Raw genomic sequence first — 14370 nt, 5'->3', positions numbered from 1 at the left:
CCCTGAGGGGATCAATAAAGTTCTTATTAATTAATTAATTAATCTGTGTGGAGAACATGGATAGGTGACGTTTCACAGAGTGCTGGAGTAACTCAGTGGGTCAGGCAGCATCTGTGGAGAACATGGATAGGTGATGTTTCACAGAGTGCTGGAGTAACTCAGTGGGTCAGGCAGCATCTGTGGAGAACATGGATAGGTGACGTTTCACAGAGTGCTGGAGTAACTCAGCGGTTCAGGCAGCATCTGTGGTCAATGTGGATAGATGATGTTTCAGGTCTGAAGGAGGGTCGTGACCGAAAAAAAACAGCCCCTATCCATGTTCTCCATAGACAGACACAAAATGCTGGAGTAACTCAGCGGGACAGGCAGCATCTCTGGAGTGAAGGAACCTTCTTCAGACTGAGAGTCACAGGAGAGTGAGGCACAGAGATAAGGAAGTGTAAGGTGTTACTCCAGCACTCTGTATTACACAAATAGTGTCAGGTTAGGAAAATGGGAAGTACAACGAGATTTGTGTGTCCTGGTACATCAGTCACTGAAAGTAAGCATGCAGGTACAGCAGGCAGTGAAGAAAGCCAAGTTGGCCTTCATAACAAGAGGAGTTGAGTATAGGAGCAAAGAGGTCCTTCTGCAGTTGTACAGGGCCCTGGTGAGACCACACCTGGAGAATTGTGTGCCGTTTTGGTCTCCTAATTTGTGGAAGGACATTCTTGCTATTGAGGGAACCCAGCGTAGGTTCACAAGGTTAATTCCTGGGATGGCGGGACTGACATATGTTGAAAGAACGGGTCGACTGGGTTTGTATTCACTGGAATTCAGAAGGATGAGCGGGTATTTTATAGAATCGTATAAAATTAGTGAGGGGTTGGACAGGGTAGACGCAGGAAACATGTTCCCCATGTTGGGGGAGTCCAGAACTGTTAAGATATATTTCTTAAAACAGACAACTCATAATAAGTTAGATCAACCAACGCAAGCTTTACTGATCATTTAGCCGACGAGAGTGGCAGGGGATACAAAGTCAAGTATGCAACACACACTTAACCCTCCTGGGCCATCACTTTAATGAACAAAGGCACACAGCATCTTTTGTTAGTATTTTGGAAACATAGTCACATGTTTATACAGAGTTGGAGCTATGACGTCTAACACATCAATCACAGAGTATACCCATTCAAAGCTTTCTTGTCGCTAACACAATACTTCTCATGCTATGGTTATATCGATCACAAACTTTAGTTACAAACCCCCAAACAACAGGAACTTAGTCAAAGGGTGCTGGAGTAACTCAGCGGGTCAGGCAGCATCAGTGGGGAACATGGATAGGTGACATTTTGGGGCGGGACCCTTCTTCAGACTGACACTATGTTGACAGATGAGGGGGTGATCGACAGATGAGTGAAGTAAGTGACAGAGGCGAGGGAAAATAAGGAGATAAAGGGATGTGAGATAAGGAGAGAGGAATGTATATGTGCAGCTTTAAGGGACATTGTTCAGGTAGCATTTGGAGTATTGCATACAGTTCTGGTCACTCCATTACAGGACTGATGTGGAGGCTTTGGGGAAGGTGCGGAGATGGTTAACCAGAATGGTTTAAAAACAAGGAACTGCAGATGCTGGTTTAGAAAAATGGACACAAAACGCTGGAGTAACTCAGCAGGACAGGCAGCATCTCTGGAGAGAAGGACTGGGTGACATTTTCAGTCTAGACCAGAAATGTTATCCATTCTTTCCAGCATTTTGTGTTTACCTAAACAGCGCCAATCTATCCACGTGGCGGTGTGTCAGCAGGCTGGAGGAGCGGGCAAAGGCCTTGCCACAGAGCGGGCAGGTGAAGGGGCGCTGGCCGGTGTGGACTCGCCGGTGCTCCAGCAGGTGATCAAGGCGGGTGAAGCCCTTACCACAGGACAGGCCGGGGAAGGGACGCTCACCGCTGTGGGTATGCCGATGCTGCCACAGGCTGGACATGCGGTTGAAACTCTTGCCACACTCAGCGCACACAAAGGGTCTCTCTCCGGTGTGTATCTGCTGGTGCTCCCGCAGACCCCATGCTCTCTTGTCACAGTGGGATCAGCTGCTCGCCGGCATGGGCCCGCCGGTGCTGCCGCAACCCCCGCGAGCTGTCAAACGACTCACCATAGTACGGGCAGTCATAGGGCGGGCCACTGGTGTGCACGTGCTGGTGAGACAGGGCGTGGGAGGCTGTGGCAGAGTGCTCTCCACACACCGGGCTGGGGACGGGACGGTTGCCGGCGTGCACCCGCTGGTGGGACAGCAGCTTGGTGGAGTTGGTGAAGCCCTTGTCGCACTGGGCGCAGGTGTAGGGGCGCTCGCCGGTGTGGGTGCGCTGGTGCACCAGCAGGCCGCTGGGCTGGGTGAAGCCCTTGCCGCACTGGGCACAGGTGTAGGGGCGCACGCGGGTATGGGTGCGCTGGTGCAGCAGCAGGCAGTCAGAGCGGGTGAAGCCCTTGCCGCTCTGGGCGCAGGTGAAGGGGCGCTCACCGGTGTGGGTGCGCTGGTGCAGCAGCAGGGTGCTGGACTGGGTGAATCCCTTGCCGCACTGGGCGCAGGTATAGGGGCGCTCACCGGTGTGGGTGCGTTGGTGCTCCAGCAGGTTGCTGCGCTGGGTGAAGCTCTTGCCGCACTGGGCACAGGTGTAGGGCCGCTCGCCGGTGTGGGTGCGCTGGTGCTCCAGCAGGTTGCTGGACTTGATGAAGCCCTTGCCGCAGTCGCTGCAGGTGAAGGGCCGCTCCCCAGTGTGCAGGCGCCTGTGCACCTTCAGGTCCTTGGGCGACTTGAAGCCTTTGCTGCAGTCGGGGCAGGTGAAGGGTCGCTCACTGCTGTGTACCTGCTGGTGCTCACACAGCCCCGACAACTGGGTAAAGCTCTTGCCGCATGTGGAGCAGCCATAGGGCCTCTCGCCCGTGTGCACCCGCCGTGTCTCTTCAGGACCATCGCTGTCTTGAAGCTCTTGCCGCAGTCCGAGCGGTGTGCACCCGCCGGTGGGTCTCCAGCTCACTCGGGCTCCGGCAGGCCTTGCCACATACGTCGCACTCATAACGCTTCTCCATGTTGTGCCCCGTCATCTGGTCCCCCATCGAAGCTCAGACCCTCGAAGCTCAGCCCGCACACCGAGCAGATTGGGGGCTCGCCTGCACCCTGTCAGCCCTCAATGGCCGCTCACGTCCCCGTCTCTCCGTCCACAGCAACGGCTCCTAAACCCTGCAGGAGGGGAACACAGAGGGTCAACAAGCTGGCAAACAGGGCATTACTAACTCGTGTGAACATTACAAGTGCTTGAGGGGGTGCAGGGGGAGGGGGCGGGTGGAGACCTGGAGGGTGCTGAGCTTCCGAGGGACAGACAGAGAGAGAGAGACAGAGAGAGAGACAGAGAGAGAGAGAGAGCGAGAGAAAAACATTTTTCACACAGAGAGTGGTGAATCTGTGGAACTCTCTGCCACAGAAGGTAGTTGAGGCCACAGTTCATTGGCTATATTTAAGAGGGAGTTAGATGTGGCCCTTGTGGCTAAAGGGATCAGGGGGTATGGAGAGAAGGCAGGTACAGGATACTGAGTTGGATGATCAGCCATGATCATATTGAATGGCGGTGCAGGCTCGAAGGGCCGAATGGCCTCTACTCCTGCACCTATTGTCTATGTTTCTAGAGAGAGACAGAGAGAGAGAAAGGCAGATATAGATCTCTCTCTCTCCCTCCCTCCCTCTCGCCTCCATCTTGGGGCCGGGAGCGGCAGATGCGTCATTTCCGGGCTGAGTGAGGCCGCCCCGCAGCCTGCGGGTCAACGGGGCAACGAGAGAGACAACGAGAGAGAGAGAGAGAGAGAGAGACAGAGAGGGAGAGAGGGAGGGAAAGACGAGAGGGAGATAAATACATACTTGTATCTATATTGATGCATTTTCAAATATATTTTATACTTTGGCAATACAACAATGTTTTTTTCTCATGCCAATACACGTTTAAAATTGAAAATGAAATGAAATTGATGGAGGGAGGAAGAGAGAGGAAGGGAGGGAGAGAGAGGAGTGAGAAATAGAGAGAGGGAGAGGGGGAGAGAGAGAGGGAGAGAGAGAGGGAGGGGGGGAAGAGAGAGAGAGAGACTGGGATAGAGAGGGGGGGGAAGGAGAGATGGAGAGAGCGAAGGGGATAGAGCGAGAGAGAGAGAGATAGAGGGTGGGGAGGGAGAGATGGAGAGAGAGAGGGTGGGGAGGGTGAGATGGAGAGAGGGGGATAGAGAGGGAGAGAGAGAGGGGGGATAGAGAGAGGGTGGGGAGGGAGAGATGGAGAGAGAGAGGGGGGGAGAGAGAGGGGGTGGGGAGGGAGAGATGGAGAGAGAGGGGAAGAGGAGGGGAGAGGGGGAGAGAGAACAATTGGGAGGGAGAATGAGGAGAGAGAGTGGGGGAGATGGAGAGAGAGGAGATAGAGAGAGAGAGAGAGAGAGAGAGAGGGTGGGGAGGGAGAGATGGAAAGAGAGAAGGGGATAGAGAGAGAGGGAAAGGGGGGGAGATGGCAAGAGAGAAGGGGATAAAGAGAGAGAGGTTGGGGAGAGAGAGGTCGATAGAGAGAGGAAGAGAGAGAGGGGCAGAGTGAGAGAGATAGAGGGGTGGAGAGAGAAGGGAGAGGGAGAGACAGAGAGGGGAAGAATTGAGGAGAGAAAGTTCGGAAGGGAGAGGAAGAGAGATATCTGAGCGGTGGGGGGCCGAGAGGGGCAGGAATAAGTGGAGAGGGTAGGAGAGAGAGGAGACAGTCCAGGGGAGGGAGGGGTGAGAGGCTGGGGGTTGGGAAATGGGGTGAAGTGAGTAGTGGGGGGGAAGCAGGGAGCAAAGGAAAGGGGGGAGGGATTCAAGGGAGAGTGGGTTTGGTGCCGAGGGGGGTAAATGGGGGGGGGAGAGGGGTCAAGTGAGTCAAGGAAGGGGGTAGGGAGCCTGGTGGGGGTTCACGCTGTTTGGGGGTGGGGAGGAGGAGGGGGGGAGCAAAGGGGGGTAAGGAGCAGCAGGTGGCAGGGGTAAGGGGCAGGCAGCCACAGGGAGGAGGTCACATTGTTTGGGGGTAGGGAGGGTGTTGCAGTTTAGGAAGTCAAACCAGGGCAGGATCTTCACTGTGAATGGCGGGGCGCTGGGGGAATAGACAATAGGTGAAGGAGTAGGCCATTCGGCCCTTTGAGCCAGCACCGTCATTCAATGTGATCATGGCTGATCATCCCGAATCAGTACCCCGTTCCTGCCTTCTCCCCATATCCGCTGACTCCACTATCTTTAAGAGCCCTATCTAGCTCTCTCTTGAATGTATCCAGAGAACCGGCCTCCACCGCCCTCTGAGGCAGAGAATTCCACAGACTCACAACTCTCCGTGAGAAAAAGTGTTTCCTTGTCTCCGTACTAAATGGCTTACCCCTTATTCTTAAACTGTGTGTGGCCCCTGGTTCTGGATTCCCCCACCATCGGGAACATGTTTCCTGCCTCTAGCATGTCCAAACCCTTAACAATCTTACATGTTTCAATAAGATAACCTCTCATCCTTCTAAACTCCACAGAGTGTACAAGCCCAGCCGCTCCATTCTCTCAGCATATGACAGTCCCGCCATAAGACTTAAGAAAGTCTTAACGCATTTGTGCCTTGCCTAACAAATAAAGCAAGTTTTTCCTGACCTGACTGTGTTCTTCGGAATTCTTCAGAATTCATGTTGTGTTATCAAGAATGAAAGAAAATGCCAACCTGCTCAGGAAATGATGATGATGATGGCGGGACTGACATATGTTGAAAGAATGGGTCGACTGGGTTTGTATTCACTGGAATTCAGAAGGATGAGCGGGTATCTTATAGAATCGTATAAAATTAGTGAGGGATTGGACAGGGTAGATGCAGGAAACATGTTCCCCATGTTGGGGAAGTACAGAACTGTTATCCATTTCTTAAGAAAAGATTTAACATTTTTTAAATAGCCTAAGTGTCTAAATAACATTCACACAAGAATTCACAATATAGCATGATTTTTAAATCTCATTGTCGTAGATTTATGGGCCAAATGGAAGGAATTTAGTGTTCAAGAAGGTACTGCAGATGCTGGAAGATCGAAGGTACACAAAAATGCTGGAGAAACTCAGCGGGTGCAGCAGCATCTATGTGGAGCGAAGGAAATAGGCGACGTTTCGGGCCGAAACCCTTCTTCAGACTGATAGGGGGTGGGGGGGGGAGAAGGAAGGAAAAAGGGTGGAGGAGGAGGAGCCCGAGGGCGGGGGGATGGGAGGAGACAGCTCGAGGGTTAAGGAAGGGGAGGAGACAGCAAGGGCTAGCAAAACTGGGAGAATTCAACGTTCATGTCAGCCGGACGCAAGCAACCCAGGCGGAATATGAGGTGCTGTTCCTCCAATTTCCGGTGTTGCTCACTCTGGCAATGGAGGAGACCCAGGACAGAGAGGTGGGATTGGGAATGGGAGGGGGAGTTGAAGTGCTGAGCCACCGGGAGTTCAGGTAGGTTATTGCGGACCGAGCGGAGGTGTTCGGCGAAACGATCGCCCAACCTCCGCAGGAATTTAGTGTTTGATTCCTGTAAATGAATGGCCATTTATTTGGTCACTAATGGCTCCTTCACCTCCAGTTGCCTTTATCTAAGCAGGTTCATTGCACGACACTGAACAACCAGACTTGCCTTCTCCCTGATCAGCTCCTGTACAAGCTGCTCTGGGAATCCATGAGGGAGGGAGGGAGGGATGGAGACAGAGAGACACTCCACAAACTCCTCGTCCACTTGGCCCTTGCTCCCCTGTCCCACCTTGCGTCTTCCGCCCCGCTCTTGACGTCACCGCTCCCGGGCCCCACAACTGTATTACACTCGCTCCCGGGCCCCACAACTGTATTACACTCGCTCCCGGGCCGTCTCCCTCCTCCTCCAATGAGCAACGATAAGAGGCGGGTCAACGACCAGCTCCTCCGCCCATTGGCCGAGACTGATGTCCGTCGCCGTTTCCTCCTCCAATCACTGCCTGTGGGAGGCGGGACAACCACTAACTCCTCCCCCCATTGGATGATCTAGCTGCCCATCATCCATCTAATCAGCCCCGTCTAGAGGCGGGACAGTCACCAACTCCTCCCGCCCATTGGCCCTTCCATCCGTCAGTCTCCCATCCTCCTCCAATGCGCGCGGTCGAGACAACCCTCAGACCCTCCCCCCCCTCCTCATTGGATGATCCGTCCGCCCCTCTCCCGTCTCCATCCAACCAGCAACGACAGGGGGCGGGACAACCTCCAACCGCCGCCTATTGGATGATCCGTCCGCCCATCACTCAGTCCCCATCCAATCAGAACCTATGGGCGGGATGTCCCGCTAACCCTGCGCCCATTGGCCGGGACCGCCGTCGGTCGCCGCCTCCTCGTCCAATCAGCGCGGATGGGGGGCGGGACCTGGCGACTGTTGGTGAAGTTTAAATCATCTTCTTGGTTTCTTGGTCTCCACAATATTCCAAATGGAATTTAAACCGTGGAGGTGGTGGAGGGAGAACTGGAGCCAGAAAGGGTTATTGGGAAGAAAGAGCTACTTTAAATGTAGTTGCATCTGGTTGGGTAACTATAGTCTCTTCCTCCCCCTCCCTCTCCCCCCTCTTGAAGACAAACTGGAAGTGTGGGTATATTTTCCCTGTGGCCCAGTCATGAACAATCTTTTGCACCATTGTTGTTTTTCCGATCCCCGCGACTCCGGCCACTGATGCTGAACTCCCCGGGACTCCGGCCACTGATGCTGAACTCCCAGATCCGGATTTACTCCGGGAAAAGCTGCTGTGGAACAATTGATCAGTCCTGATTTTTTCCAGTTTTCCCCGGAGATGTTTCTCTTGTCATTCCTCATGGTCCTGGCCTCTTGCCAGCAGCTCATGTTCCACCATTGTCCGATCTCGAACAGTGGAGATGATTGTGAGCTCAGCGTATCGATCAAGCAGCAGGAAATCCTTAACCTTCTCGTTCATCAGGATGGTGTTCACACTCAGTGTTTCAGTCTGTGCCCGCAGAGTCTCCTTGTGTTTCTGTTGAACATCTTGCACGGGAACAGGCAGATAATGGACGCAAAGTTAGGTGGCTCATCTCAAAACTCAACATTAAAATCTACAAGAATTAGTCCAATGATCCTGAATTAAATCAATTCACTGACGGATTTCAGTGCAGTAAGGAGAAAAGAGAGAGAGAAAGAAAGAGAGAAAGGGGGGGGGAGAAGGAGGGAGAGGGGGAGAGGGAAAGGGACGGATTTCAGTGCAGTAAGGAGAAAAGAGAGAGAAAGAGAGTGAGAGAAAGGGGGAGGGAGAGAGGGAAGGGGGGAGGGAAAGGGTGAGAGGGAAGGGGGGGAGAGGGGGGCTCGGCTTCCAACTCTCACGCTCCGTGCGTGAGAATCACGCATTTGGACACATTCTCACGCTGATCACAAATTTCTCACGCTCAGTCGTGAGAAATTCTGTGATCAATGAAAATTTCAAAACTCATATAAACTGCATGGGCCGCAGGTGTTGGAGACCCGGGGCTGAAGCAGCGGCGGGGACAGATGCGGGGAGCCGGGGCTGGCAAGTGTTTGCGGGGCTGGCGAGTCGCTCGCTGCAGCTCCGGCCATAGAGCAGCTTCAGTGAGTTAAGTAGGTATGTTGCAAAACCTACCCTCAGCGTCGCTGCAGGTCTGTCGCTGCCCGTGTGCACGATTTTTGCGCCTTTGAGAGGGGGGCGGGTTTAAAATGCGATTTTCTCTCGGCTATTCAAATCGAGGTTGTTCAGCCTACTTAGTTGCTGACGAAAAATCACTGCGAGGTTCGTTCACTGCAGCTATTTTTAAACTTAATTGGTTAATTTAATTGTTATAGTAGGTTAAAAATCATCCTCCAATCCCGCGACCGCCGACAACGGGACGGATCTCATACAGGGGACAAGGGAAGGTAGGCTGTTTATTTTTACATTAAAAAGCGTTTCTTTAGATCCTTTTATACAAAGTTTTATGTTGCGAGTAGCTAATTTGGGGCCCCATTAAATCCCGCAGTATTTTTCTGAGCATATGGGGTACAAATCCACCGCAATGGGAACGTTCCAACCCAGCACGTTCCACAGAGTTCCACAGGATCCCACTCGAAAGCTGATTTAAATGGCCATTAATTTACAGCAATTGAACACTAAATTCCTTCCATTTGGCCTATAAATTAATGTAAATGAGATTTAAAAATCATGTTGTATTGTGAATTCTTTGTGAATGCTATTTGGACACTTAGGCTATTTAAAAATGTTAATCTTTTCTTACGAAATGGATAGATGTTTAGATCTAGTAATTGAAGTTTGGAATTAGCTACAATTGGGTAACTAACTAATTATATGCTTTAATTTCAGGTCATCCAAGTAAAATTATTTTATATTTGTTTCAGAATGCTTCAATCTAAAATAACTGAAAATTTCTTTCAGTTCTCTTAATTTGTAAGAAGGTTATGGCCATTTCACTGTCCTCGATCGCAGCTTTTGTGTTAAGTCAATGGAAAATCAATAGGGAACAAGATGCTAATTACCGAGTATGTAAATGGCCATAACATTTTTAATACTGATGATATGAAAGTGAATTAGGTGTCAAATTAAACTTATTTGTGTGCTTTATCTGATGGGATAAATTGCAGACTTGATTTTTTAAATCTCAAAATTTTGTAACATTGCTAAGTCAAGGGTACAGTGAGTTAAGGGGGTACAGTGAGTTATGGGGGTACAGTAAGTTAAGGGGGTACAGTGAGTTAAGCGTGTACAGTGAGTTAAGGGAGTACAGTGAGTTAAGGGGGTACAGTGAGTTAAGGGGGTACAGTGAGTTAAGGGAGTACAGTGAGTTAAGGGTACAGTGAGTTAAGGGTACAGTGAGTTAAGGGGGTACAGTGAGTTAAGTGGGTACAGTGAGTTAAGGGGGTACAGTGAGTTAAGGGGTTACAGTGAGTTAAGGGGGTACAGTGAGTTAAGGGGGTACAGTGAGTTAAGGGTACAGTGAGTTAAGGGGGTACAGTGAGTTAAGGGTGTACAGTAAGTTAAGGGGGTACAGTGAGTTGGGGGTACAGTGAGTTGGGGGTACAGTGAGTTAAGGGGGTACAGTGAGTTAAGGGGGTACAGTAAGTTAAGGGGGTGCAGTGAGTTGGGGGTACAGTGAGTTAAGGGTACAGTGAGTTGGGGGTACAGTGAGTTAAGGGTACAGTGAGTTGGGGGTACAGTGAGTTAAGGGTACAGTGAGTTGGGGTACAGTGCTTTTTAGTACAGATACAGGTTAAAGGATTAAGATTTTTATAGTGTGAGGGAGTTGATTTAATTTGGGAGTAAGCCATGTCAGTGGAGATTGGCCCCATGGTTTGCTCATCCTGCAACATGTGGGAGATCAGGGATAGGGTCGGTGTCCCTGGTGACTACGTTTGCAGGAAGTGTGTCCAGCTGCAGCTCCTGGCAGACCGCATTGAATGATTGGAGCTGCGGTTGGATTCATACTGGAGCATCCACGATGCTGAGAAAGTCGTGAATAGCACGTACAGTGAGTTGGCCACACCGCAGGTAAAAGTTAAGCGGACAGAAAGGGAACGGGTGGCCAATAGCCAGCGTAGCAGTAGGCAGGTAGTGCAGGAGTCCCCTGCGGTCATCTCCCTCCTAAACAGGTAACCATTTTGGATACTGTTGGGGAGATGGCTCATCAGGGGAAGGCAGCAGCAGCCAAGTTCATGGCACCATGGGTGGCTCTGCGGCACAGGAGGGGAGGAAAAAGAGCGGAAGGGCAATAGTAATAGGGGATTCAATTGTAAGGGGAATAGATAGGTGTTTCTGTGGCCGCAAACGAGACTCCAGGATGGTATGTTGCCTCCCTGGTGCAAGGGTCAGGGATGTCACTGAACGGCTGCAGAACATTCTGGAGGGGGAGGGTGAACAGCCCGTTGTCGTGGTGCATATTGGCACCAATGATATAGGTAAAAAACGGGATGAGGTCCTACAAGGTGACTTTAGGAGATAGGGAGCTAGGAGATAAACTTAAAAGTAGGACCTCAAAGGTAATAATCTCTGGATTACTACCAGTGCCACGGGCTAGTCAGAGTAGAAATAGGAGGATATTGCAGATGAATACGTGGCTTGAAAATGGTGCAAGGGGGAGGGATTCAAATTTCTAGGGCATTGGAACCAGTTCTGGGGGAGGTGGGACCAGTACAAACAGGACGGTCTGCACCTGGGCTGGAATGGAACCAATGTCCTTGGGGGAGTGTTTGCTAATGCTGTCGGGGAGGATTTAAACTAATGTGGCTGGGGGATGGGTGCAAGAGCAGAGAGACAGAGGGGTGTAAAATGAGGGTAGAAGCAATAGGTAGCAAGGTGAAAAGTAAAAGTGGCAGGCAGACAAATCCAGGGTAAAAATCAAAAAGGGCCACTTTTCAACATAATTGTATAAGGGGTAAGCGTGCTGTAAAAACAAGACTGAAGGCTTTGTGTCTCAATGCAAGGAGCATTCGTAATAAGGTGGATGAGTTGAATGTGCAGTTAGTTATTAATGAATATGATATAGTTGGGTTCACGGAGACATGGCTCCAGGGTGACCAAGGCTGGGAGCTGAACATCCAGGGATATTCAATATTCAGGAGGGATAGAGAGAAAGAAAAATGTGGTGGGGTAGCGTTGCTGGTTAGAGAGGAAATTAACGCAATAGAAAGGAAGGACATTAGCTTGGAGAACGTGGAATGAATATGGGTAGAGCTGCGAAACACTAAAGGGCAGAAAACACCAGTGGGAGTTGTGTACAAGCCACCTAACAGTAGTAGTGGAGTTGGGGATGGCATCAAACAGGAAATTAGAAATGCGTGCAACAAAGGTAAAACAGTTATAATGGGTGACTTCAATCTACATATAGATTGGGTGAATCAAATTGGCAGGGGTGCTGAGGAAGAGGATTTTTTGGAATGTATGCGGGATAGTTTTCTAAACCAACAAATGTAGAGGAACCATTGAGAGAGCAGGCTATTCTAGACTGGGTATTGAGTAATGAGGAAGGGTTAGTTAGCAGTCTTGTTGTGCGTGGCCCCTTGGGCAAGAGTGACCATAATATGGTTGAATTCTTCATTAGGATGGAGAGTGACATTGTTACTTCAGAAACAAGGGCTCTGAACTTAAAGAAAGGTAACTTTGAGGGTATGAGACGTGAATTGGCCAAGATAGACTGGCAATTGATTCTTAAAGGGTTGACGGTGGATATGCAATGGAAGGCATTTAAAAACCGGAAGTGGCGGCGTTGGTGAACGGCTGCGGCTCGCCTGCAGTCCGTTTGTTTTTACTTTTTTGTGTTGTTTTTTTTCGTTTTGTCTAGTTACGTTTTTGGTTTTTAGGTTGTGTTTATGTGGGGGGGGGGGGTGGGGGGTTGAAACGGGGCTTGCTGTCTCTCCCTTCGGGGGAATATGACTTTTTTGCCGTATCCCCCTTCTCTGCCTCCGTCTGCGCTGAGGCCTAATGGCGGAGCTGGCGACCTCGAGGCTCCGGAGGCAGCCTGTCAGAACTCGCCCTGGGCTCGCTCCCGTGAGGGCGGCCCAGCTCGGGGCTGGAACGGCGCTCCCGTGAGGGGATGTGACGCTCCCGTGAGGGCGGCCTGGCGAGGGGCTGAGACTCTCTCGTGAGGGGCTGTGGCACTCCCGTCGGAGCGGCCCAGCCCGAGGGTGGAACGGCATTCCCGTCGGAGTGGCCCAGCCCGAGGTGGAACGGCACTCCCGTCAGAGTGGCCCAGCTCGAGGTGGAATGGCGCTCCCGTCGGAGCGGTCCAGCTCGAGGGAGGAACGGCGCTCCCGTGAGGGCGATCCCGCTTGGGGCTGGAACGGTGCTCCGGTGGCTGGGACGGCGTTCTGGCGGCGGTGACCTGAGTCCTGGGTTCAGCCGCGGGCCAGCGGCTGCGTACGCTGGACTGGAGGGCGGCAGCTTCGACCACCCCGGGCCGCGGTGTTTGAACCGGCCCGTTTGCGGGGTTCGGTGAGCCGCGGGACTGTTTGTGCCATCGCCCGGTGGGGAATCGCCTCAGCGCAGAGGGAGAAGAGGAGGGAAGAGACAGTAACCCTAAGATTTTTGCCTCAAACACAGTGAGGAGGTGCTTGGAGGATACACTCTGCTGGATGTTAATTTGTGTTTATTGTTGTTTATTATTGTATGATTGTATGTATGACTGCAGGCACGACATTTCGTTCAGACCGTAAGGTCAATGACAATAAAGGTATTTAATTCAATCAATTCAATTCAATTAAAGACTGCATGGATGAACTACAACAATTATTCTTCCCAGTTTGGCTAAAGAATAAATCAGGGTAGTGCATCCGTGGATAACAAGGGAAATCAGGGATTGTATCAAAATAAAAGATGAAGCATACAAATTAGCCAGAAAAAGCAGCCTACCAGAGGACTGGGAGAAATTCAGAGTCCAGCAGAGGAGGACAAAGGGCTTAATTAGGAATGGGGAAATAGATTATGAAAGAAAACTAACAGGGAACATATAAACTGACTGCAAAGGTTTTATAGATATGTGAAGAGAAAAAGATTAGTTAACGCAAATGTAGGTCCCTTGCAGTCAGAAACTGGTGAATTGATCATGGGGAACAAGGACATGGCAGACCAATTGAATAATTGGTTCTTAGGTTCTGTCTTCACTAAGGAAGACATAAATAATCTGCCGGAAATAGCAGGGGACCGGGGGTCAAATGAGATGGAGGAACTGAGTGAAATCCAGGTTAGCCGGGAAGTGGTGTTATGTAAATTGAATGGATTAAAGGCCGATAAATCCCCAGGGCCAGATAGGCTGCATCCCACAGTACTTAAGGAAGTAGCCCCAGAAATAGTGGATGCATTAGTGATAATTTTTCAAAACTCTTTAGATTCTGGAGTAGTTCCTGAGGAGTAGCTCATGTAACCGCACTTTTTAAAAAGGGAGGGAGAGAGAAAACAGGGAATTACAGACCAGGTAGTCTAATATCGGTAGTGGGGAAAATGGTAGTCAGTTATTAAAGATGGGATAGCAGCACATTTGGAAAGTGGTGAAATCATTGGACATGCATGGATTTATGAAAGGTAAATCATGTCTGACAAATCTTATAGAATTTTTCGAGGATGTAACTAGTAGAGTGGATAATGGAGAACCAGTGGATCTGTTATATCTGGACTTTCAGAAGGCTTTCGACAAGGTCCCACATAAGAGATTAATATACAAACTTAAAGCACACGGTTCAGGGGTTCGGTATTGATGTGGATAGAGAACTGGCTGGCAGACAAGAAGCAAAGAGTAGGAGTAAATGGGTCCTTTTCACAATGGCAGGCAGTGACTAGTGGGGTACCGCAAGGCTCAGTGCTGGGACCCCAGCTATTTAC

The sequence above is a fragment of the Amblyraja radiata genome, assembly GCF_010909765.2.
Source record: "Amblyraja radiata isolate CabotCenter1 chromosome 42 unlocalized genomic scaffold, sAmbRad1.1.pri SUPER_42_unloc_1, whole genome shotgun sequence".
Lineage (NCBI taxonomy): Eukaryota > Metazoa > Chordata > Chondrichthyes > Rajiformes > Rajidae > Amblyraja > Amblyraja radiata.
The sequence above is the reverse complement of the archived record's forward strand: the minus strand, read 5'-3'. Positions refer to the sequence as shown.